Raw genomic sequence first — 22,899 nt, 5'->3', positions numbered from 1 at the left:
ACAAGACTATCAAAAAAAAATAATTAAAACAAAAATTGACTGGAAGCATGACTAAAGTTGTAGAACACCAGCCTAATAAGTGAGAAGCCCTGAGTTCAAACCCAGTACTGCCATATAAATAAATATATAAATAAATAGTAAATAGTTACTCTTCCTTATCATCAAAATCTCAAAGTCAGTTATAATTGTTCATTTGTTTGAAACGTCTTTACAAAAGCACTGCCAAACACTGATATTGATTTAAGAACCAACATATGTTTTTAACTGAGCAGATTTGCTACTTCAAAAACATTTATAAAATTCTATCATATTCCACTCTTAATATTTGATTTTTAAAATTAAAGACTATTTGAAGAGCAGCTTTAGGTTCACAGAAAAACCAAGAAGAATAGAAAGGTCTGTATATACCCTGCCCTATGTGTACACATCATACACATTAACATCATCCTCCAGCACAGAGGAACCTTTGTTATGACTGGTGAGCCTAACTGACACACAGCGTGAAGGCCATAGTTTATATTGGGATTCACTCTCAGTGTTGCACATTCCATGTGTTTGCACATATTGCCACCATTATAGTATCATACGGAGCATTATCACTGCCTCCAAAAATCCTGTGTTTTATTTACTTGTCCCTTCCCCTCTCCTCCCTGGTAACCAGTGACATTTTCACTATCTCCATAGTTTTGTCCCCAGTCATAAAGAAGAACAAAATTATGTCATTTGCAGAAGACAGATGGAATTGGTAATCATCATGTTAAATGAAGTCAGCCAAATTCAGAAAGACAAAACTTGTGTTTTCTCTCACATGTGGGACTTGTGTTTAAAAAAAAAAACATGAAAGCAGAAGGGGAGCCACTTGGGACACAAGACCCATGGGAAGAGGGAACAGAACAGGAGAGGGTGATGGGGAAGTGAGTATGCAAGTTCAAAAATGTCAAAATGAAACCTATTGTTTTGTTGGCAGATCTCATGATTGTCCCAAAACATCCCTAGATCCAAGGGTGTGTGTGTGTGTGTGTGTGTGCAGTCTTCTGCTTAAATTTCCCCAACTTGTTTACACTTTTTGTATACACCAATGAAGCCAAGAAAGTAAGCAATTTGTATAAGGCCCAGGGATGCCAGTGTTTGACTTTTGCACTAAGAAACCTGACTTCTCATGAGTCTGTTTATCTAAGCATGTCAACATCAAACTGTGATCATTAAAGCCCCAAACAATGGGATTCTCCCATAGAAAGTGATCGGCACATTGGTCAATATGCAAACAGCTGAATGAGGACTGAGTTTTGTCTTCATCAATTATTGGCATTTAGTAGATGGTCAATAAATAGTTGTTGAGTGGGAGAAAGAATGTAGTACATCTGCAGTTCAAAGTTACTACCACTAGATGGTGAAGTTTGTTTTCTTCTGCAGATAAAAGACTCTAGGAACAAAATCTCATATTAAGATACCTGATGGGTATGTGTACTATGAATACTTAACTTGAATGCTGCACAAATACTAATGTTACAGCTGGTTTCACATTTTCTTTGTTATCCCTCCTCACTCCCCACCCCAGTTAGCACTGGATACAATTAAGTCTTTAGAAGGGATGGTTTCCCATGATATAAGTAGAATTATTTGAGAGAAAAAAGATGAATGGTAGATGATTATCATAACATGGGGAGTATAGTTCTGAATATTCAAGAAGCTTGAAGTCTTGTGGGGTAAATAGGCATTTAACCCATGTACAATGCAATGCATTTGATCCTATACTAGAAGCATGTAGATGATGATTTGGGACCCAAAAGAGAGAGTGACCACATTGTCTTGGTTGGGGATGGTGCAGAAAGTCATCTCAGAGGTGTAGCTCATCCACCCAATGGGCCTTGAAGGAGATGAGAGGGAATTCACCATGATACACAAGAGCAGGAAGAACATTTACTCATTCATCAAATAGCCACTGAGCACCTGAGAGTGTGCCCAGTGTCCTGCTATCCACTGGAGATACAACAGTGAGCAGGACATAAGGGCTCTATCCTCAAGGAACTCACAATGCAGTGGGATGTATATGTCATCATATGTATAGTGTCATCATGCCATCAGGACTATTATTTCCTTTGATACATTTAATTTTTTATTAAATATATTTTAAGGAAACAATATTATCACTGTACCATAGATAGGTAAAACAGTAATACTATTAACAGCAGGTAACCAGAAAAAATAAACACAAATCTAATAAAAAATTAAATACCTCACATGCCTCCTAACATTTTCTTCAGGGTTCACATCTTAGAGGTAAGAATGAGGAGATGGAGGACAGTAAGGGATTTTAATTAGAGAGCTGAGTTGAGATTGCATTTCAGAAGTCAGTGCAGGCCAGGAATCAGTGACTCATGCCTATAATACTAACTTCTTTAAGAGACCGAGATCAGGAGGATTGTGATTTGAGGCCAGTATGAGCTACAAGTTCATGAGGCCCCAACTCAACCGATAGATGGGTGCTGTGGTGCTCACCTGTCATTTCAGCTACACAGGAGGATCATGGTTCCAGGTCAGCCCGGGCAAAAAATGTTCATGGGACTCCCCTCCTCCTACCTCAGTGGATAAAAGTGAGCATGGTGGTGCATGCCTGCCATCCCAGCTACTATGGGAAACATAATAGGAGGATCACCACCCAGGCTAGCTGGGCAAAAAAGAGAGACCCTTTCTCCAAATAACAGAGCAAAAAGGACTGGAGAAATGCCAGGTGGTGGAGCACCTATGTAGCAAGCATGAAGCCCTGAGTTTAATCCCCAGTACACACACCTCCCCCCAAAAAAGGGTCAGTGTGGAAAGCACTATTTCATTTATATCTCCTACAAAAATGACAGTGACCCTGGCAGTACATAAAAAGGATATTCCTGGACAAAATCTCCCCCAAGGGACTTTCCAGTGGAGAGTTACATGAAGCCGGTTTTGAAAGCCCTGATGAATAGCAGGCTACTGCACAAAGACTCAGAAACTGGCTAAGGACAACCTGCTCACTGCAACCCCCAAGTGTAATATTTCCTGCAGCCTGAGGAGTACTACTTAGCCTCTTGGCAGCTGGTGGGTAAAGAGATTTAGAGAAAGCTTCTGAAAATGAGGAACTAGCTCATAATTCTTGAGTGGGGAAAGCGACCATACAGAATCTAATAGATTCTTTTGTTCTTCATATGAACTCATATCTGGCAGCTTAAAGAAAGAAGTAAACCTAAGTACCCATCTCCAGGAACAGTTTAGCTTTTTATTTTGCCATTTGGCAAGTATTTATGAAGCACCTGTAAAAGGTCAGATACTGTGCTGAAATGAAAAGTGTCTAAAGGGGCTGCAAACTCAATTGCCCAAAAGGAGTCAAGAAGGAAAGGTTAACCATGAAGCAGCCGTGTGTAAGACAGTAGGCTGTGGGGGGGTGCAGTGAACACGCCCCCACTGGGAAGGGAAAGCTGCATGTGGAGACTGACATGTCAGGTTTTCAGAGGTCTCAACTAAACTGTTTTTCCACAATGGTCATTACAGTTTAGGGGGAAGTTGGATATAAGGGGAATATCTCCTGCTTTTTGAAAGCTGGCATATGCCAAAAACAATTATAAATGCCCTGTAAGTTAAGTAAGATATGTCTGCAGGTAGACAGAATCCAGAGGTCCCACTGGATGAAATTCTAGCCCTTACCCCAGACATTCTAAATTGGAACGTCTTGGGTTGAGAACCATACAGCCAAAATTTAAAATATCTTTCAGTGAATTCTTTTTTTGTTGGCATTACTGGAGGCAGAACTTAGGTCCTCATGCTTCCTAAGTAGGCACTCTACCACTTGAACCACTCCATTAGCCTATCAGTTAATGCTTATTAAGGCCTTTCCTTAAGAACCTCTACTTCAGGTTTCTAAAAACACTGACTATAGCAACAAATATGGCTCTTTTGCCCTCCCTGTTCCCCTAAATTCAGACAAACTAGGATTCACAGAACTTTAGTCTTTTACTCTGAGAATATACACAGGGTAGCATCCGGGGCCAGCTAGACACTTGGTAAAGCCCAGGGGAGAGGATGCCCTTCTCATACTTATCCATTTGGAGTAAGCATCCTTTTGTAATTCACATAAAGAGACTGTGCTGAAGAAGCCTCCAGACTACTAAGAGCTGATTACTTCCAAGTCACCTTTCTCTAAACATTATCTAATAAAAAATTCTATAACCTTATGTTGGCGTGGTTTATGTAGAAAATTCTGCCAAAAGTAGATACTGAATTTCCTTGAGATTAAGAATGGGGTTGATATTCACCTATGCTTTTATTCAACTTCAAAGTCCTATCAGACTTCTCCATGTGTGTCTTAGTGCTTAGCTTCTTTCAGGAATACCCAGGCTCAGTTTTCACATCAAAGAAACCCAGCAAGTAGCCCTTATTGTTTCACTATTTTTGTTGCTACTGTAGAGGTTTGTCTGGACTCCAAATCTACTCCTCCTCTTACTACTGACCATTCCTCCTAAAGGGTTGCTTACCTAACACCAATCTACCTTAACAAATCTAGCTTCAAATTGTGTTCTGTCTAGAAGACTCACAAGGAATTCAATTTGTTTGATTGTTTGAATCTTATGTATTTCAAAATCAAGGAAGCCTTCAACATGTCGGTGACTTTCTTGGTCCCTCTTCTTTCAAGTGACGACCATTCTTTTACCTTCTAGAATCCAGTAAAAATATAATTTGCACATGGCTTCTTAGGCTGTGTAGTGAAAGAAGACTTTGGGTAATGGCCTTTAGCATCACTAAAATTAATGACTCATAAATCTGTAGTGGTCATAAAAATGAGAAATATTTGCATTTTATGAACAACACGTGCTGTCCAAATTAATGTGAGGGGAATATCCTGAGTCCTGCAAGAAGAACTGATCCCAGGAGACCTCAAGGGGCAGTCAGTATGGCAAAGATGGCTCATGCCACTCGGTTATGCGCTGGTGTACTTGAGAAGAGTAAATAATGAACCCTTTAATCAGTAAGACTTCCTGTTGTAGGCATTTTACAGTGTATAAATATTCTTATAGCCACTGCCTCCTTTGATTCTCACAGCAATCTTGAGAGGTGCAGGAGAAGGGTTGTTATAATCAATTTACAAATAAATGGGGGCCTAGAGTATCACACAGTGATACTGCAAGGCACCTCTTTGCCCTTCTCCTAGTTCCCTGGAGAACACCCTTCCTCATTCTGAGTCCATGTGCTTTGAGGGGCTATGACAACACAATTCATCACCCTGAAGATGGGGGATTGAATCACAGTATTAGACTCAACTTGGTTAGAGCTAATGAGATGCAAGAAGACTTTCACTGGTTGGTGGGAAAGATATGTCCACTTTTCTTATTAACTTCATGTCATGTCTTGGAATGGAGCAAACAGAGAATAGAAATGACAAAGAAAGGCCTGGTCCAGGTGAAATTATGGATCTTCCAATCTTAGAGCAGTTAGTTTTGCTTTTTTAACATAAACTAACTGAGCTGCTTTATTGGTACTTGCAACTACAGAGTGATTCAAAATGGCCTATGGTGTCCGCAGCCCTATAACTTCACTTTTCTCATAAGCAGCGGCTTTCTAGACCCATATGGCATCACTTTTCTGCATTCATGCATGTTGTCAGTTGGAAACTTCCCTCCATATTTCAAGGAGAGAACTGAAGAAACAGAAATAGAAATACAGCCAATTCCTCTTTTCCCATCTAAGCATTTCTGGCCACTCACCAGCAAGTGGATTGCATACGCTTGGCTCAAGTGCATCCTCCCTCCCTTCCTGACCCGACCCAACCCACAGTAGCCAACAGGGAGGCCAGAGGGTTGGAGTGGGGAAAGTCCAGTGGGTGATAAGGCACAGGATATGGCTACTTAGACGACAGAGGCTACAAAGGTCACCTCCCTTAGAAACCAGCTGGAAACACAATGCCAGTGCTTCTCTATGCAGGCTCAGAGACCTGCACATTCTGGACATCCTAAGACAATGTTTTCATTTGAATTTTATGATGGTTCAAATATTTTTAAGGCTTCAGCCACTTGCCATGACTAAAATGAGATTTCAGCTTGTGTATTTGTTCTGTTTAAAAATAAATTGGACCCAAGCGATACCATTTAATTGCCATGAATGAATGGGAAAAAATTACAAAGTCTTTTGCTGTTGTTTTTTGGCAATGCTGGACTTTGAATTCAGGGCTTTGAGTCATCCGCCTCAGATCTTTTTGCTTCAGTTTGTTTTTGGTGGTCTCCCACTTTTTCTCAGGCTCTCCTACCTCTGCCTCCTGTGTAGCTGTGATCACAGGTGTGTTCGCCATGCCCAGCTTGTATTTGAAATAGGGTCTCACTATCTTTTGCTTTTTCTGGACTTGAACTGCAACCCTCTTATCTCTACCTCCTGTAACTAGGATTATAGGCATTAGCCACCACAGAAAAGTTTTAACAAATGAGTGATGGGTTCATATTAGGTTCACATTAGGTGAAAGCCAAATGACATCATAGAAAGTTTTCCAACAATGCAAATAGACAACAAGTAAAAATAGAAAGGTCAAGCTCCAACGGGCCCTGCCAGGGTAGGTGTGAAAATTCCTCCAGCCCAAAAGGATTATCTATAATACTTCATTTTCCCATTTACATTTTAGTTGTTTTGTAATTTTATTTATATTTAATTAATAACTTTGCTTATGCTGTTTTGGTTATATACAACTATAAAATGAGCAACTTATCCCTACTTTTATTTTGGTGTGTATGTGAATAACATTTTAATAAATGAGACATGTCAACACTGGGAACCATGAGAAATTTCTTTTTTTCCTTTAAAGAGGCTGGTCAGCGATGCATGTTGGAAACCACAATGGCACAGTGCTACAGTCTCTCCTGGGACCACCTGCCTGTTCTTGGCAATGTCCTAATGGCTTTGGCCTAATATTTCCTCTCTTAAAAACAAACAAAACCACACCTTACTTGTTACAATGGACATGCAAAACATACATGTTTACAATGTATAATGTATGCCATAAACTTATCTATCACCACAAATGTCCTCCCAGCCTCTTAAATGCTGTCTGGATGTATGTGTTTGTGTGTGTGCTGTGTAATTAGCACACTTAACCCATGATCTACTTCTTTGGCAAATGTTAGTATATGATAGTGTTTAACTACATCACTATGCCATTCAGTAGACCATTAGTACTTTCTAATTCTGAATAACCAAAACCCTGTATCCTTTGACTAAGATCTCTAGATTTCTCCCTCATCTCAACTCCTGGCAACCACCATGCATGCTCTACTTCTATGAGTTTGACTATTTTAGATTTATCACATAAGTAGTATCATGTATTTGTCGTTCTGTGTCAGGTTTATTTTATTTAGATAATACCCTCCAGGTACATCTGTGTTGTCACAAATGACAAGAATTTCTTCTTTTTCAAGACTGAGCAATATTCCATTGTATGTATATCCCACTCATGACTGGTAGACATTTGGGCTGCTTCCATATCTGGGCTGATGTGAATAAAGCTGCAATGAACAAGAAAGTACAGATACTTCTTCAAGATCCTGATTTCAAATCCTTTGGATGTATGCCCAGAAGTAAGATTTCTATATCATGTGGCATTGATTTTTTTTTTATTTTTAAGGAAACTTTTGTTATGGTTTGGAATAAAGTATCCCTCCAGAAGACTCATGTATAAGGCTTGGTCCCCAGCTGCCAGGGTTATTTTGGGAGGTGCTGAAAACATTATAAGGTGAGCCCTACTTAAAGGAAGTAGGTCCCCGGAGGTGGGTCCTTGGTGTATCTTGTCTCCTTCCTGTTCTTTCTTCGGCTTCCTGGTCACCACGAGGTTAGTAGCCTCTGCCATGTGCTCCTGCCACCACCAGGATGTTCTGCCTCACCATGGGCAGATGGAGCAATAGAGCCAAGAATCTTAAACTGAAACTATGAGCCAAAATAAATCCTTCCCCCCTTTCAAATGCTTTTGTCAGGAATTTTGTCACAGCAATGAAAACTTTGATTTACACACTTTCATATCATTTTCTGCAGTCACTGTACCAATTTGCTTTTCTAGTCACAATGTATCAAGTTCCTTTTCTGTACATCCTTGCCAACGTTTGTTATCTTTTGTATATTTAATAATAGTCACCCTAACCAGTAAAAGGCAATCTTTCATTGTAATTTTAATTTGCATTTCTCTGATGATTAGTAGAGTTGAACACCTTTTATTGCCTGTTGGCCATTTATATGTTCAAATATTTTAGAAATGTCTGTTCCTGTCCCTTACTCATTTTTCATTTAATTTATTTGTCATTTTTTTCCCTGAGGAGCTCTACAAATTCTTTTTGCATTTTTTTGGTGGTACTGGGGTTTGAACTCAGGGCCTTGTGCTTGCTAAGCAGGTGCCCTTACCACTTGAGCCACTCTGCCAGCCTTCCTTATGTAGTTTTTATATTAACCCTTTGTCAGAGCTACGGCTTAGCTTAAGTGGTAGAGTGCTTGCAAATTCTCCCATTTTTATGTTACATTTTCATTTTGTTGATTGTCTCCTTTGCTGCATAGAAACTCCTTGATGTAATCCCACTTGTTTACATTTGCTTTTGTCAGCTGGTTTTGTGCCATGTCCAGGTATCATTGCCAGGCACAGTCATTACCCACAAGTTTTTCTCCTATGTTTTCATCTAGGAATTTTACATTGTCAGGTCTTATGTCTAAATTTTTCTAATCTATTTTGAGTTTGCTTGTGCATGGTGTAGATAAGAGTTCAATATCATTTATTGGAGAGACTGTCCTTTCCCATTGGGTATTCTTGACAGGTTGGTCAAATGTCAGTTGATCTCATGTGCGTGGATTTGTTTCTGGCTCTCTACTTTTCCACTGGCCTATATGACTGTTTTCATTCCAGTATCATCACCATTTTGATTATTCTAGCTTCGTAACATATTTTAAAATCAGAAGCTATAATACTTTCAGCTTCCTTCTGGCTCAAAATTGCTTTGACTATTCAGGGTCTTTGTGGTTTCATATGAATTTTAGAATTTTTACTATCTATGTGAAAAATACCATTACAATTTTGATAGAGAGTACATGAATCTGTAGGTTGTTTGGAGTATATGGACATTTTAACAATATCAGTTTTTCTTATCCAAGAACATAGGATGCCTTTCCACTAGTTTGTGTTTTCTTTAATTTCTTTCATCAATGTCTTACTGTTTTCAGTGCAGATGTCTTTCACATCCTTACTTCAATCTGTTCCTGAGTACCTCATTCTTTTTGATATTATTATAAATGAGATTTATTTATCCTTTTGGACAATTCAAGTGTTTCTTATATGTTAATGTTTTTCCTATAACTGCCAAATTTATTAGTTCTAGAATTTTTTTCTACACATAGTATGTTATCTGGAAACAGAGTTAATTTGATTTATTCTGTTTAAGTTTTGATGTGTTTTCTTTTTCTTGTCTAATTGCTTTAGCTAGAACTTCCAGTACAACATTAAGTAGAAGTGGTAAGAGTATTCATCTTTGCCTTGTTCCCAATTATAGAGGAAAAGCTTTCAGTTTTTCACCACTGAGTATGATGTTAGCTGTGGACTTTCATATATGGCTTTTATTTTGTTGAGGTTAGTCCCTTCGACACTTAATTTGTATGGATTTATCCTGAAGAATGTTTCATGTGCACTTGAGAAGAATGTATGTTCTGCTGCTGTTGGGTGTAATGTCTACTAGTTCACCAATTTATAATGTCATTCAAGTCTACTGTTTCCTTACTGATTTTCTGTCTGAGTGACCGACCCTTTGTCTGAGTGACCGACCCTTTATCATAAGTGGGGCATTGGAGTCTCCTACTATTATTGTATTGCTATGTATTTTTCCTTTCATCTCTGTTAATGTTTACTTTATATAGTTAGATGCTCTCACGCTGGTTTGCTAATTCTTGACTGAGTTGGCTGTTAGGCTCTCTATTGGAATTTTTGGTTCAGTCATTGTGTTATTCACTGGATTTACTTATTTGCATTTTTCCAGCCATATCTCTTTGCATTGTTATTATTGTTGTTATTCAAGTGACAGCTCTAGAGAATTTCAATGTACACTTTTAACATTTCATTCCACTTAGAGTTAATATTGTGCTACTTTATGTTGCATGAAAAAACTTGTAACTGTATAAGTCCATTAACCCCTCACATTGGTTTTTATTCTGTTTGTCATGCATTTTTACATACAGCAATGATACAAATCCTACAATTAGATGTTACATCATTTACTCTAGAGAATCATATGCAATTTAAGGAAATTAAGAAGAAAAAAGTTTAAAATATTGATCTATACGTTTATCATTTCTGTTATTCATTTCTTCCTGATGAGTTACATTTGAATCTGGTGTGATTTCCTTTCAGTCTGAAGACCTTCTTTGGATTTTTTCATATACAAGTCTTCTGAAAATAAATTCTCATATTTATATTATCTAATTCTTAAAAGATGATTTTAGAATTAAGCTGAAATCTTGTGAGTGGTATTCCAAACTAACAAGTTTAATTTTTCTTTCTCATTCTTTCTTTTTCTTTCCTCTTCTTTCCTCCCTTCCTTCTCTCAAGACATAATTCTACTCTCTTCTGATATTCATTATTTCTAATCAAAAGTCAGAGGAAATTTATAGTGTTCTTTTAAGGAATGTGTCATTTTTCTCAGGCTAATTTCAAAGGTTTTTTTTTTTTTTTAGCTTTCAGCAGCTGGACTATTATGTGCCCAGAGAAGGTTTTATTTGTAGTTACTCTGTTTTTCCATTCACTATTTCTCTTGAACCAATAAATTTGCTTTTTCAAAGTTTTTTTTTTCTGTTCCAGTCACTCACTCCTTTCTTTCTGGGATTCTAATCATACATTTGTTCATCTTTTAAAATTTGATCTCATAAGCTACAAAGGATGTATTCTATTATTTTGGTCTCTTTTCTTTAAATTAGATTATTTCTATTACTCTATCTTCAAGTTCACTGGAAGTTCTATCATCTTCCATATGCTGTTAAGTCTATCTAGTAATTTTTTCATTTAAGCTATTGCATTTTCTGCTCTAGATTTCCTAGTTTTTTATAATTTATTTTTCTCTTCTGTGAATCTTTACTTGTTTATTTACTATGATAGTTGTTTTCCTTTACATTCCTGAGCTTGGTTATCATATTGGCTTTAAAGTTTTGTCTACTAACTCCAGTTTTGTTCATTCCAGTCAGTCTCTTTAAACAATTTCTTCTTTCAAGAATAGGTTACAGGTACATGGTTCTTTGTACATCTAGTAATTTTTTTGGCTATTGTGAATGGTATAAACCTGTAAGAATTAAAAAGTTTTAATAGGCAATAAACTTATCTAACCTCAAACTCTAAATTCTTTCCTTCCAGTAGTGGGCAGCAGTTTTGATTTCCATTCAGTTAAATTAGGTTGAGTCTTGCATATGCATATTTCATGCTCAACCAGAGATGAGGACAATGACATCATGCAGAATTGAGGGGTTTTTGTGGTTCCCCCTTTTAAAGTTTCTCTCTCACTTCTAATCCCAATGGTCACTCCAATCTCTGTCTTCCTTTCCTCTAGTCATCAAAGATTTTTTTCCTGAGTTTTAGCCTTCCAGTTTCTTATATTTGAGCCTGCCCTCTGGGAAAGTCTTTTTAAGAAGTGGTAGCTGGGCGCCAGTGGCTCATGCACAGGCTCAGGAGGCAGAGATCTGAAGGATCATGGTTCCACGCCAGCCTGGGCAAATAGTTCACAACACCCTGTCTTGAAAAAGGCCTTCACATAAAAGGGCTTTGAGTGGCTCAGGATGTAACCCCTGAGTGCAAATCCTAGTACCACAAAAAAAAAAAGAAAGAAAGAAATGGTAGCTCCAATTCAGGTTATAATACATATATACATGGAAATGTCACGGGGAAACTCCCTGTGTAGCTATCTTAAACAAACATGTCTCTTTTTTTTTTCTTTTACAAAATCAGAGAACAAGAGGGCTGAATAGGTCCTGTCTAGGGGGGTTGGTACTAGTGGCAGTGGGGATATGGTGGGGAAAGAGTGAGGGAAGGTGAATATAGTGCAAATATTTTGTACACATGTATGTAAATGGAAGAATAATACCTGTTGAAACTATTCCAGAAATGGGGGTAGGGGGGAGTAAAGGAGAGCAGAGGAGGGGGTGAATTCAAGTATGATATATTATAAGAACTTTTGTAAATGCTATAATATATCCCCAGCACCACAATAAACAAAGCAAAGTAAAAAATGAAAAAGAAATGGTAGCTCACCCAATGCCATTCCACTGGGCTCCTGATCAACTTTTGTCTTTTTGTCACTCTCCAGGCTTTCAGATACCAGCTTTTTATATTTTTAGTTTCTTTCTAGTTATTTACAGGGTTGATTAGGAATTATAACTCTATCACCATATGCCTGTTGAAGCCTCATTTTAGTGGGGAAGACAAGCACAAATCAAATAGTTTTTTCAGATTAAAATAAAGTCTTACTTATGCTAATGTGCTAAGAAACAGAGTTATACAGTGTTGATAGGGGTCTATATTTTGGACCATTGCCATAGTCAATTCTTCAAGTTTACTTTGATGATAAAGTGAGTAAACATGTGGAAGGACCTTAAAAATAACCAGAACATAGTAATCACTGAAAAATGATAGCTATTTTATTGTTTTTGCAATTATTAGGAAGATAAAGGAAGGCTTCTTTGGAGAAAGGGATGTCTGACTTAGGTCTGAAGAGGAGCAAGAATTAGGGCAATGCAAGGGAGAAGGAAACTTGTCTAATCATAGAGGAAAGCACATGCAGACCCCTACCTGCAGCTAAGAACTGAGTGCAGTGGACATCCTGTAGGCCAGTATGGTAGACACAGAAAGAGCGAGGGGAGCACAGTGAAGGAGAAGTGGGAGGGGAGGCAGAGGGCAATCCACTTGTAGGCTCCGTTAAAGAATTTAGTCACTTTATTAAGAGTGAGGTGAAGCTATTGAAGTGCTTTAAGGGGAGAGGTTAAATGATCATATTGTTGTTTCAAATAGCAGTTTCTGACCACTTCATGGAGATATGAATAGAAGAGTGGAGAGCCAGGCACAAGTAGCTACTTGGGAGGCAGAGATCAGGAGGACTGGGGTTCGAAGCCAGCCCAGGCAATTAGTTCACAAGACCCTATCTTAAAAAAACCTATCACAAAAAAGTCTGGCAGAGTAGCTCAAGTAGAGCACCTTCCTAGCAAGCATGAGGCCTTAAGTTCAAACCCCAGTACTGCCAGAAAAAGAGTTGAGAGACTATGACAGGAGCCTAGGCACAAGGGAGTGTTAAAATTTACTAAAAGGCACCAGTGCAAAGTTGGAATTAGGTAGAACAGGTTGGAATGAGAGACCTGGAAGGGACTTAGATATAGTTAAGTCATTTAAAAACAGGATTAGTTTCCAAGAGATGCACTATTGGGTGATTTAATTGCTGTATGAACATCCAAGAGTGATAGAGTTATATATGCAAAGCCTACTACCCACCTAAGCCGTATGGCATAAGGATTGCTTCTGGGCTACAAATCTGGATAGCATGTTCCTGCACTAAATGCTGTAGGCAATCATAACACAATTCTAAGTATCTGTGTATCTAAACATATCAAAACAAAAATGATACAGTAAAAATAATCTATAAAAGATAAAAAACAGTAGTACACACGTATAGGGCTCTTACCATGAACGAAGTTTTCAGGACCGGAAGTTGCTTTGAGAGAGTCAGTGAGTGAGTGGACTGTGAACAAGAAGGTCTATGACATTATTGTACACTACTATATACTTTATAAATTCTATACTCAGGATACACTAAATTCATAAAAAATGTTTTCTTCAATAATAATTTAATCTTAGTTTACTCTAACTTTTTACTTTGTAAATTTTAATTTTTTAACCTTTTACTCTTTGGTAATGATACTCAAAACAGTTATTATACAGTGTTAGGGTCTGAATATGAAATGTTCCACTGAGCTCATGTACTGGGGCTTGGTTACCAGTTGAAGGGTTTGGGGGAAGTGATTGGATTCTGAGGACTCTGACCTAATTGGTGAAGCTTGGTGGATTCATGAAGTGATGGCACTCTTGAGCAGTGGTGAAAAGTAGGAGGCAGAGCTGAGTTAGAAGAAGTTGGTCACTGGGAAGACCTTCTTGTCCCTTGCCATTCCCACCCCCTTTCTGTTTTCTGTTAACCATGCAGTAAACAGTCTCTTCCTCCACACTCTTGCTATGGTGCTCAACCTCACCTTAGTTCCAAAGTAATGGACCCAGTGGACCATGTACTGAAACTTGAAACTGTAAGTCAAAATAAGTTTATCTCACGGATTTTTTCTTTTTGTGAGGTATTGGGGGTTTTACTCAGGGCCCCAGACTTGTGCTAGACAGTCTCTCTACCACTTAAGCCACTTCTGCAGGCTCATCTCAGGTCTGTCTAGCACAAACAACTATGCAAAACTCTTCCTTTAAATCCTTACTCTATAAAACTTTTTCTATTTTAAAATTTTTATTCTGTTTCTTTTTAAAAATTTTGTTAAAAACTGAGACACACATTAGTGTAAGCTTATCAAGGATCAGGAATATCATTATCACTGTCTTCCACCTACATATCTTGTCCCATCAGAACTGCAGGGGCACCAGCACTCAAGTTGTCATCTGCTGTGATAGGAATGCACCTGGAATCCCTCCTGAAGGACCTGCTTGAGGACGTTTTATAGTTAACTTTTTTATAAGAAGGAATACACTCTAAAATAACAATTAAATGTATAATATAGTGAATGCATAAGCCAGTAATGTAGCTATTTATTATCATTTTTATCAAGTATTAGACACTGCACATAATTTTATGTGCCATTATACTTTATAGGACTAGAGTAGCGTCATGATAAATACACTATGACAGTATGACAGCTACAACACTACCAGGCAATAAGAATTTTTCAGCTCCATTATAATCTTACGGGACTACCACCATATGTGTTCAGTCATTAACCAAAATGTTATGGGGTACATAACTGGTAGACTGCTTACCAGTCATTCTCCCAGATGACCCACAGGCATTTTTTCTCAAAAGATCAAAACAGCACTGTTCACCAATTTTCAATGGCAAAAAATCTCAATAATTCCTGATGCTTTCTGCTCTTTACCTCCAATAATTAAGTCCCAGAACTTCTTCCCATAAGCCTTCCTGTTTTTATCCACAACCACTGTTTGATGAATGTTGTCCTCTTCCACACCAAATAAGTAAAACAGCCTGTAATGGATATCCTTATTTCCCCTCTCAATTTCTGCTTAGCAGTCTTTCAAGGTGTCTATTTAGTACAGGAGAAAGTTCATTTTCCATAGGATAGCATATGATTCTCATGACATATTAACCTCTCCTATCTCTCTTTTACCTACTATTTGCTGTAGAAAAAGGAAAAAAATGTTTGCTTGGATCATTGTCTTTATGTTGCAATAGTCTAATGGGGAAGACAGAGCCCAGTTTCAAATTCATCTTCCTTCACTGCCTTCTCTGTCTTCACTGCTCTCTTCAGATTTTCTCAGCACACAGAATTTACATGTTCTTCTATTCCTTGACACTTTTGAAGCTTTACACTGCTGTTACCTCCTCTTTCCTTTCCTCCTTTCTTCTTGTTAACAAGATCTAATTCAAATACCACTTTTTCTAACCACCTACATGGTCACTGTTCCTAAGTAAAGGTTGTCAGTATTTCTCTGAGCAACATACTGGAAGGTTTCACGAAATGAAGAGACTTAATATGAGCTTCCACACTGGGGCTGCGGATAGACTAGTGGAAAGCTGGTGGAAGTTGAATTGGGGCTGAAGAGTTTGATCAGTAGTTTAATCGCCTCATAGATCTGAATCTATGAACACAGATTGCTACACAGGAAGTAAATGGGCTGTAGTGAAAGAGAAATAACTTGCAAAGGAAAAAATAAAAAACCCTGAGTTCCAGTCACTGTGTGATCCTAGACATACCCTGCTTTCTTTCTGGGCACCAACTTCCAATAAGAAAATAAATATTAACAAAATACTTACCCGGCAGGGGAGACACCATGATCACAAAGGTGGTTTTTCCAGGGTGAGTGTTATCCATTGCACTCCGGATGTGCTGACCCCTGTGATTTCCCCAAATGTGGGAAACTCCACTGCATAATTTGTGGTAGTGGGGGACTGCATTCGCACTCTCCCCTGAAAAAAAAAGGAAAATAAATATTAAGGGTGATAACAATTTATATTTATTAAACCCTTACTATGTTCAAGGTACTACTCTAATCTTTCTGATTTATAAACTAGGATATCTACTTACAAAGAGTTGAAATAACTTGGCCAAGGTCACATAGCTAATAAGTGTTAGAGCCAGGAATTTGGCTCCAGAATATTGGACTAGATAGTCTAAATGCCAGCTTAACTATAAAGACTTTAAAGGGGCATCTGCCACAATGTGTTAGTCATTTCTCCGTCATTGTATCAAAATACTTGAGAAAATCAACTGAAAATCAGAAAAAGTTTATATTGGCTCATAGTTGCTGAGGTTTCAGTGCATGGTTGGTTGGCTCTGATGTTTTTCGTCTGTGATAAGATAGACCATCACAGTGGGGAGTACATGGTAGAGCAAAGCCTCTCATCTCATGGCAGCCAGGAAGTGAAAAGAGAGACAGGAAGGAACTGGGTCCTGATTTCCCTTCAAACGGCATACCTCAGTAATTTAACTTCCTGCTACTAGGCCCAACCTCCTAAAGGTTTCACCTCCTCTCCCCTCAATAGTACCATCAGCTGGGGACCAAGTCTTCAACGCACAGGCCTTTCGGGAATATTCAAAATTCAAACTATAATGCACAATAAACCTTGTATATCCTAGGGCTTATTATAAGATTAATTCTGTTCTAAGGAGACCTATGCATCTAGCTCCCTCCCAGCTAGAGAGAATTTCTAACCTAGAAAGCCCAGGGTTTATCCCTGGTTTGCACACTTATTAAGAACATGGATCATTTGAGATTCTGAATTGGCTATGATGGTAAATCACTATTTTTAAAAATAGTTTCAGCATACAGAAATCTTACCTGCTTGGTTCTGTATGTCACACTTATTTTCCATTCTTACTTATTATGAATCATATCAACAAATTAGCAAAGAAGTTTCATATACATTATCTTATCAACCAACACAATTGCCTGTTTTAGATGAGGACACAGAGACTTATCCAATGATCCCCTTAAAAGCACACAGACAACAAAAAGTGCTGCTCATATTTGAGCTCCAAATGCCCTTCTTTCCCATCCTCCCACCTCTACAGCAAGGGTTGGTCAAAGACACAGGTGAATTTATATGAATCACCAAGCAATGTGGATCTTGACTTTGCTGCTTCAACACATATTATTATTTAAAGAAGGGCTGCTAGTGTGGTTTAAGTGGTAAGAGCATCTACCTAACAAGCGTGAGGCTTTGAGTTCAAATCCCAGCACCATCCTCCCCTGCCTCCCCTGGCAAAAAAAAAGTATTTAAAGGATCGTCAGGTCACTCTTTTCATTCTCTCTTCACTAGTTTCATTCTCTAATTTTTGAAACATTCCCATTCAGTAGTGGTCTACCTTCCAAAGGTAGCTGTGATGCCCAGATAACTGGCTAAACATTACTTCCAGGTGTGTCTGTGTGGGTATTTCAGGAAGAGATTATCATTTAGACCAATGCACTTAATAAGACAGATTGTCCTCCCCAGTGTAGATGGGCATCACCCAATCTTTTGAGGGCCTTAACTAAAACAAAAACAGTAGAGGGAATTTGAATTCCCTCTGCCAGACTGCTTGAGCTGGAACATCAGTTTTCTCCTGTCTCCTCTGTTCCTGGTTCCCAGACCTCCAGACCCAAATTAAAATCCATGCCATTGGTTCTCAGGCATTTAAACAACCACTCCCACTTTCCTCGATCTCTAGGTTGTGGATATCAGATCATGGAACTTCTATATCTCCATAATCAGGTAGGGTAATATCTTATAACAAATATAGTTATATATCTTTATTCATCTGTATCTATCTATCTACCTATCTATCTTCTATTAGCACTGTTTTTCTGGAGAAACCTAATGCAGAAGCTCATTTTTTAAGTTAATGAGCAGCTTTGAAGTTCATCAAAAGGTTAATCACCTTTTGTTGAGTGAAATCTGCCTCCTGCCTTCATTTTTCCCTCTCTCAGTCTTTTGCCTCTTCTCTACAGCAAGCCCTCAGACATTTCATTCCAGTTCTCATGATCTTTGACTCTTTTCATTTCCTCTGTGGACTTATCTGGATCTCCTATTTCCTCATCTATAAAATGGGTATATGGTCTGATCTTGTATGAATTTCACAAAGCTTTCATCTTGTGATCTTATGATATTTAAATGTCCAAATAATTGTACCCCAAAACAGAAAAGACTTGTTTGCTGCCAGGAGTTCTAAAAGGCAAATGTTCCCTAACGTTTTGCCCATTGTGTCTTTTCCTTCCTTCCATTTTGTTTGTGTTTCTCGGGAGATGGAGAAGATAGTCCAGAGAAGGCAGGGTGGGTGCATGCCTCATTGTTGACCCTGCAATACACTCACGCTGGGAAGAGATTTGAAGTGGTTAGGGATACTGAAAGTCCAAAGCAGCACCACCCTTTCCCACCTTGGTTTCCAGTTTCATTTCCAAATTATAGGGTGGTTTCCAGATAAATATCCTGATTGATTGGCATTTACCCAGGGTCCCACACAGCCTTCTCTCTGGCACCTTCTCATAGATTCCTCATGCACCCAAATGCATCCGTGACCTCTAGTCTAAAATCTCCTCTGAGTGGGTGGTAAGGGAGGGGGTGGGGGCAGTAGGGAGAAATGAACCAATCCTTGTATGCACATATGAATAATAAAAGAAAAATGAAATAAATAAATAAATAAATAAATAAAATAAAATCTCCTCTGAGAAAAGAATAAAGTCTTTTTGAATAATATTTCTGAAAATATAGAGGGCCAAATGTTTAGAAAATATATATAGATGTACACACTGACCAGTGTATGAAATAATAAATTAAAATAGCAGATAATTATTTAATAGCAAACACATTCTAGCCACTAGATTAAGCTTCATATAGTCCATTTTTTATTCTCACAATAGCACTATGAGATATTATTTTCATCATCTTTTTATAGAAGATGAAACTAATCTTTAAGAGGACATATGTATCACAGTCCCAGTGTCACACAACTGAAAAATGATGGAGCCAGAATTCCAGCCCAGGTTTGTCAAACTCTAATACTTGAACACTTTACACTATATGTTAGTGACTAATTTTTAAAACGATGTTTTAAAATCCTTGCATTTGTGCATCATTTCCCTGAAGCCTCCAGGATGTCCCCCAGGTCTGATTAAGAGCTCTGCACTTTCACTGTATCCCAGGTTTACCATACTAATTTAAATCTTCCTTTGTCTTTCTTCCATGCTAATCCATAGTCCACCTGCAGACTAGAGTTGTGGGTTTTCACTGTGTTTATATTCCTTCCTCCTTGCACATTTTTGTTCTCGAATATAAGATGTTAAAGTACTCCTGCTGTAGAAACATTGTCTTGTATTGGTTTCCATGTATCTCTTGGTTTTCTGCCCAAATCAAGTGTTGGATGAGGGATGACAAATCCCATCCAGACCTTTCTGAACACTGAGAGGACTCCTCTTAGTATTCTCAGAGGAGAAGGTCAAGGTACAGTAAAGAGAGAAAGTGGTCCAATCTGAAAAGTAGCAACCTTTGAGATTAAGAAGTACTGTGGCATTTCAGATTTTGGAGTACTGATTGCCATATATCTATGGGTTGAGAACCTAAGCCATGTGTCTGTAAAAGGATGAAAGGTCTCTATAGCTGAGCTTGGGTGCAATGCAGAAGCAGGGTCTGAGTACCACCTTCAGCCCATCTGGAGGACTGGGGAAGCCCAGCAGCATCATGTAACAGAACCAGCAGGAGTGACAATGGTGAGCACCTTGGCTTTCATCACACTCTTCCCTGTCTTCGTACCTTTAAGCTCCCAAGATTCTCCCACCACTCCATGGAAGGTGAATTCTGCAAGAATGATGAATTTCATTGACTATCAACCTTCATATTGTGGGTCCAAGACACTTAATACACCAAAATCATGGATCAAATTCACATCTCTTCCAATTATGCATGAGCATGAAAAATTTCTGGGAGAATATGCAGCAAACTGCTATACAGGTTGTCTTACGGTAGCAAATTAAGGATCTATAGGAGGACTTAATTCTCATTGAAAATATTTTATATTACCTAAATTTTATGCCATGTTTAGGTATTATTTGTATAACAACATAAATAAGTTCATTTATATAAAAACCAAATAAAATTTACTTTTAAAATTTAGCTCAGACTCTAAATGATTGGAATTTGAACCAGTCCTATGCTGAGTGCCGGCTAGTGCTTCAGCTGTGTTTTGCTTGGGATTCAAGGGGAGGAATTGTATGACAGGTCTATCATTAAGTTTATTTACATGAGAGACACTAAGAAGTTTCCTGAGAAGTGGACCAGAGAAGGAGGGAGGGAATGATTCAGAATAATAGTGCAAATGAGAGGAATAACTAAACTTTGATCAAGGCAAGGCACTAAGCTCTGTACATGGAACGTTTCACTTAACAGTGAGGTTACCACAATTATCTCTGTGAAACTGACAATGAGAGGCTGAATAACTAGCAAGTGACAAGGTGAAGATTTGGTTTCAGGTCGCCTTTTAAAAGCTTTGTGCATATCTAGCTCCAGCAGAAATGGCAACAATCAGGTATCAACCAACAAGTAAAATGGTAGATTCCACTAGTTCACCACTAGATCCAGTCTTTGAATTATAGGAGAAACCCTTCTTGTAGACTCCCAAATCTACCTGGAAACAATTGAGAGGAACTGGTGTTACCACAGAGAGAAGAAAAAGATAGATCCAGAGAAATACTGTCTTGTATTGGTTTCCATGTACCTATTTGTACTCCCTGTGGAGTGGGAAATAATTTTACCTAATGACGTTTAAAGGAAATGGGAAATGTCAAAACAGGGATTCCTTTCCCCAAATCATGAGACTAGAATTATCTCAATTCCTACAGTGCAATGTGAGATGAAGTTTAGCCATGGAAGAAGAAAACTTCATTTTCTTCAGAAGTCCTCAGCCCATTCATTGGTGCTGATGATGCCCAGAATCAAAAGCAGTGGGGTTAAGAGAGGATAGTCAATGAACTAATGCTTTGCATTTTCTCCTCTTGGACAGCAGAGTGGAAAGTTAGCGCTTTGTGAGACTGCAAATAGTGATGTAAGTGACTGCACTTTCATTCAGGATGGATCTTCAGACTGAGCCCCACAGCACTGAAGGCACTTAATGTCAAACTGCCTGAACCACAGCTGGAAAAAACTCAAAACTCATGTAGTTCTGAGGTTTCATATTTTTTGCTTGCTTTTTGTTATCCTTAACAAAACTCCTCCTCTCTTTTTCTAAACGTGGTCTTTTGTAGAATTCTACCATATAAAGCAGCAAAAGGGCATCTGTTCTGAGTGAAACAAGAGGCTCTTACGTAGTGCCAGCTCCAGGGAATTGAAATATACATTTTAAACATTTCAGTCTCCTTGGAGTTGATATTTCACACCCCAATATAAACAATCTAGGAAAGTATTGAATTTTTTTCGTATAAACTGAGTTCATGTTGGGCTTCTCCAGCCTCAGTTATCCCAGTACTCCTTTTGTGGATTCTGCTATAGATGCAAACTGTCTGCACTGCAATTTACCTCACACTGTTCTTCAAACCAACTTGTATCTTACTCCCAGATACCCACTTTCATCTCACCCCAAACAAGATTTCTGACATCTTGGAACTTGTGTGTTAGTCATATTTTCTCTCTCCTTTTCTTTTAAACAAGTTTCAAGTTCCTTTATTTATTTACTTATTTATTATCATGTTCTTGTTGTACTAGGGGTACATTGTGACATTTGTAAACATTCTTACAATATACCATACTTGAATTCACCCCTCCATCATTCTCCTTTGTCCTCCTCCCCCATTCCTGGAAAAGTTTTAACAGGTCTCATTTTTCCATGTACACACATGAGTACATAATATTTCTAGCACATTCGCCCTCCTACATCTTTCCTTATGTCCTCCCCCTCCCAGTGATACCAACCTCCAGACAGGACCCATTTTGTCTTCCTGTTCTCCATTTTTGAAAAAAAGACTTTTTGTTTGTTTAAGATAGCCAAATAGGGAGTTTCAGTGTGGCATTTTCACGTATATATGTATTATAACCTGTACTGGTTCATCCCCTCTATTTTTTTCCTTAGTCCCCTGCTTACGGTTATTTCAACGTGTTTAATAATTCTATATTCATTCTTATATAGAAAGTACATCAACTGTATTCTAATACCTATTAAAATAAACAAATTGTTTGTGTATCTTTAAAACTGTCAATATTTCATCTGTCATATGCTTACTGTATTTTTGAAAATGCTTATATTTAATAAACAAAACTTTCTGAATTTTAAGAATCAGTATTTTATACTGTTAGTTCCTACAATTTTGGTCTAAACTAGAGTATAATTTGACATCTGATTCAGCACAGCTTGAATTTTTTATGTTAAATTTAACACAGCAATGTGTAATCTTGTTCTATAAAGGGCACAATGATTTCTAGGAATTTTGAAAAGTACTATGATTTCTAGGAAATCAGAGAGCTGTATAAACAAGATGGCTGCTTTACTCCATTCAATTCAAATTTCCTAATATGAATTTCCAGTTCAATTTTAATGCTGCCTTTTCTCTTTTACATATTTGTTTAAAGATGTATTTGTGTACTGTTTGCTTATGCAAAATATTCTTGTCAGTGTTTTTTAAAAAGACATATATCATTTGTAAGGAATAAA

General features: G+C 38.0%; 1 non-coding gene across 1 annotated transcript; it reads left to right on the top strand.

Moving 5' to 3' along the window:
- The first annotated feature begins 16,032 nt into the window (after positions 1 to 16,032).
- Positions 16,033 to 16,196, top strand: LOC141424334 (U1 spliceosomal RNA). The gene has a single exon (XR_012449284.1). It is a non-coding gene; the product is annotated as a U1 spliceosomal RNA (small nuclear RNA).
- The last annotated feature ends 6,703 nt before the right edge of the window (positions 16,197 to 22,899 follow it).

The sequence above is a fragment of the Castor canadensis genome, chromosome 6 (assembly GCF_047511655.1).
Source record: "Castor canadensis chromosome 6, mCasCan1.hap1v2, whole genome shotgun sequence".
In the NCBI taxonomy this organism is placed as follows: Eukaryota; Metazoa; Chordata; class Mammalia; order Rodentia; family Castoridae; genus Castor; species Castor canadensis.
This window is presented reverse-complemented; position numbering and strand designations above follow the sequence as displayed.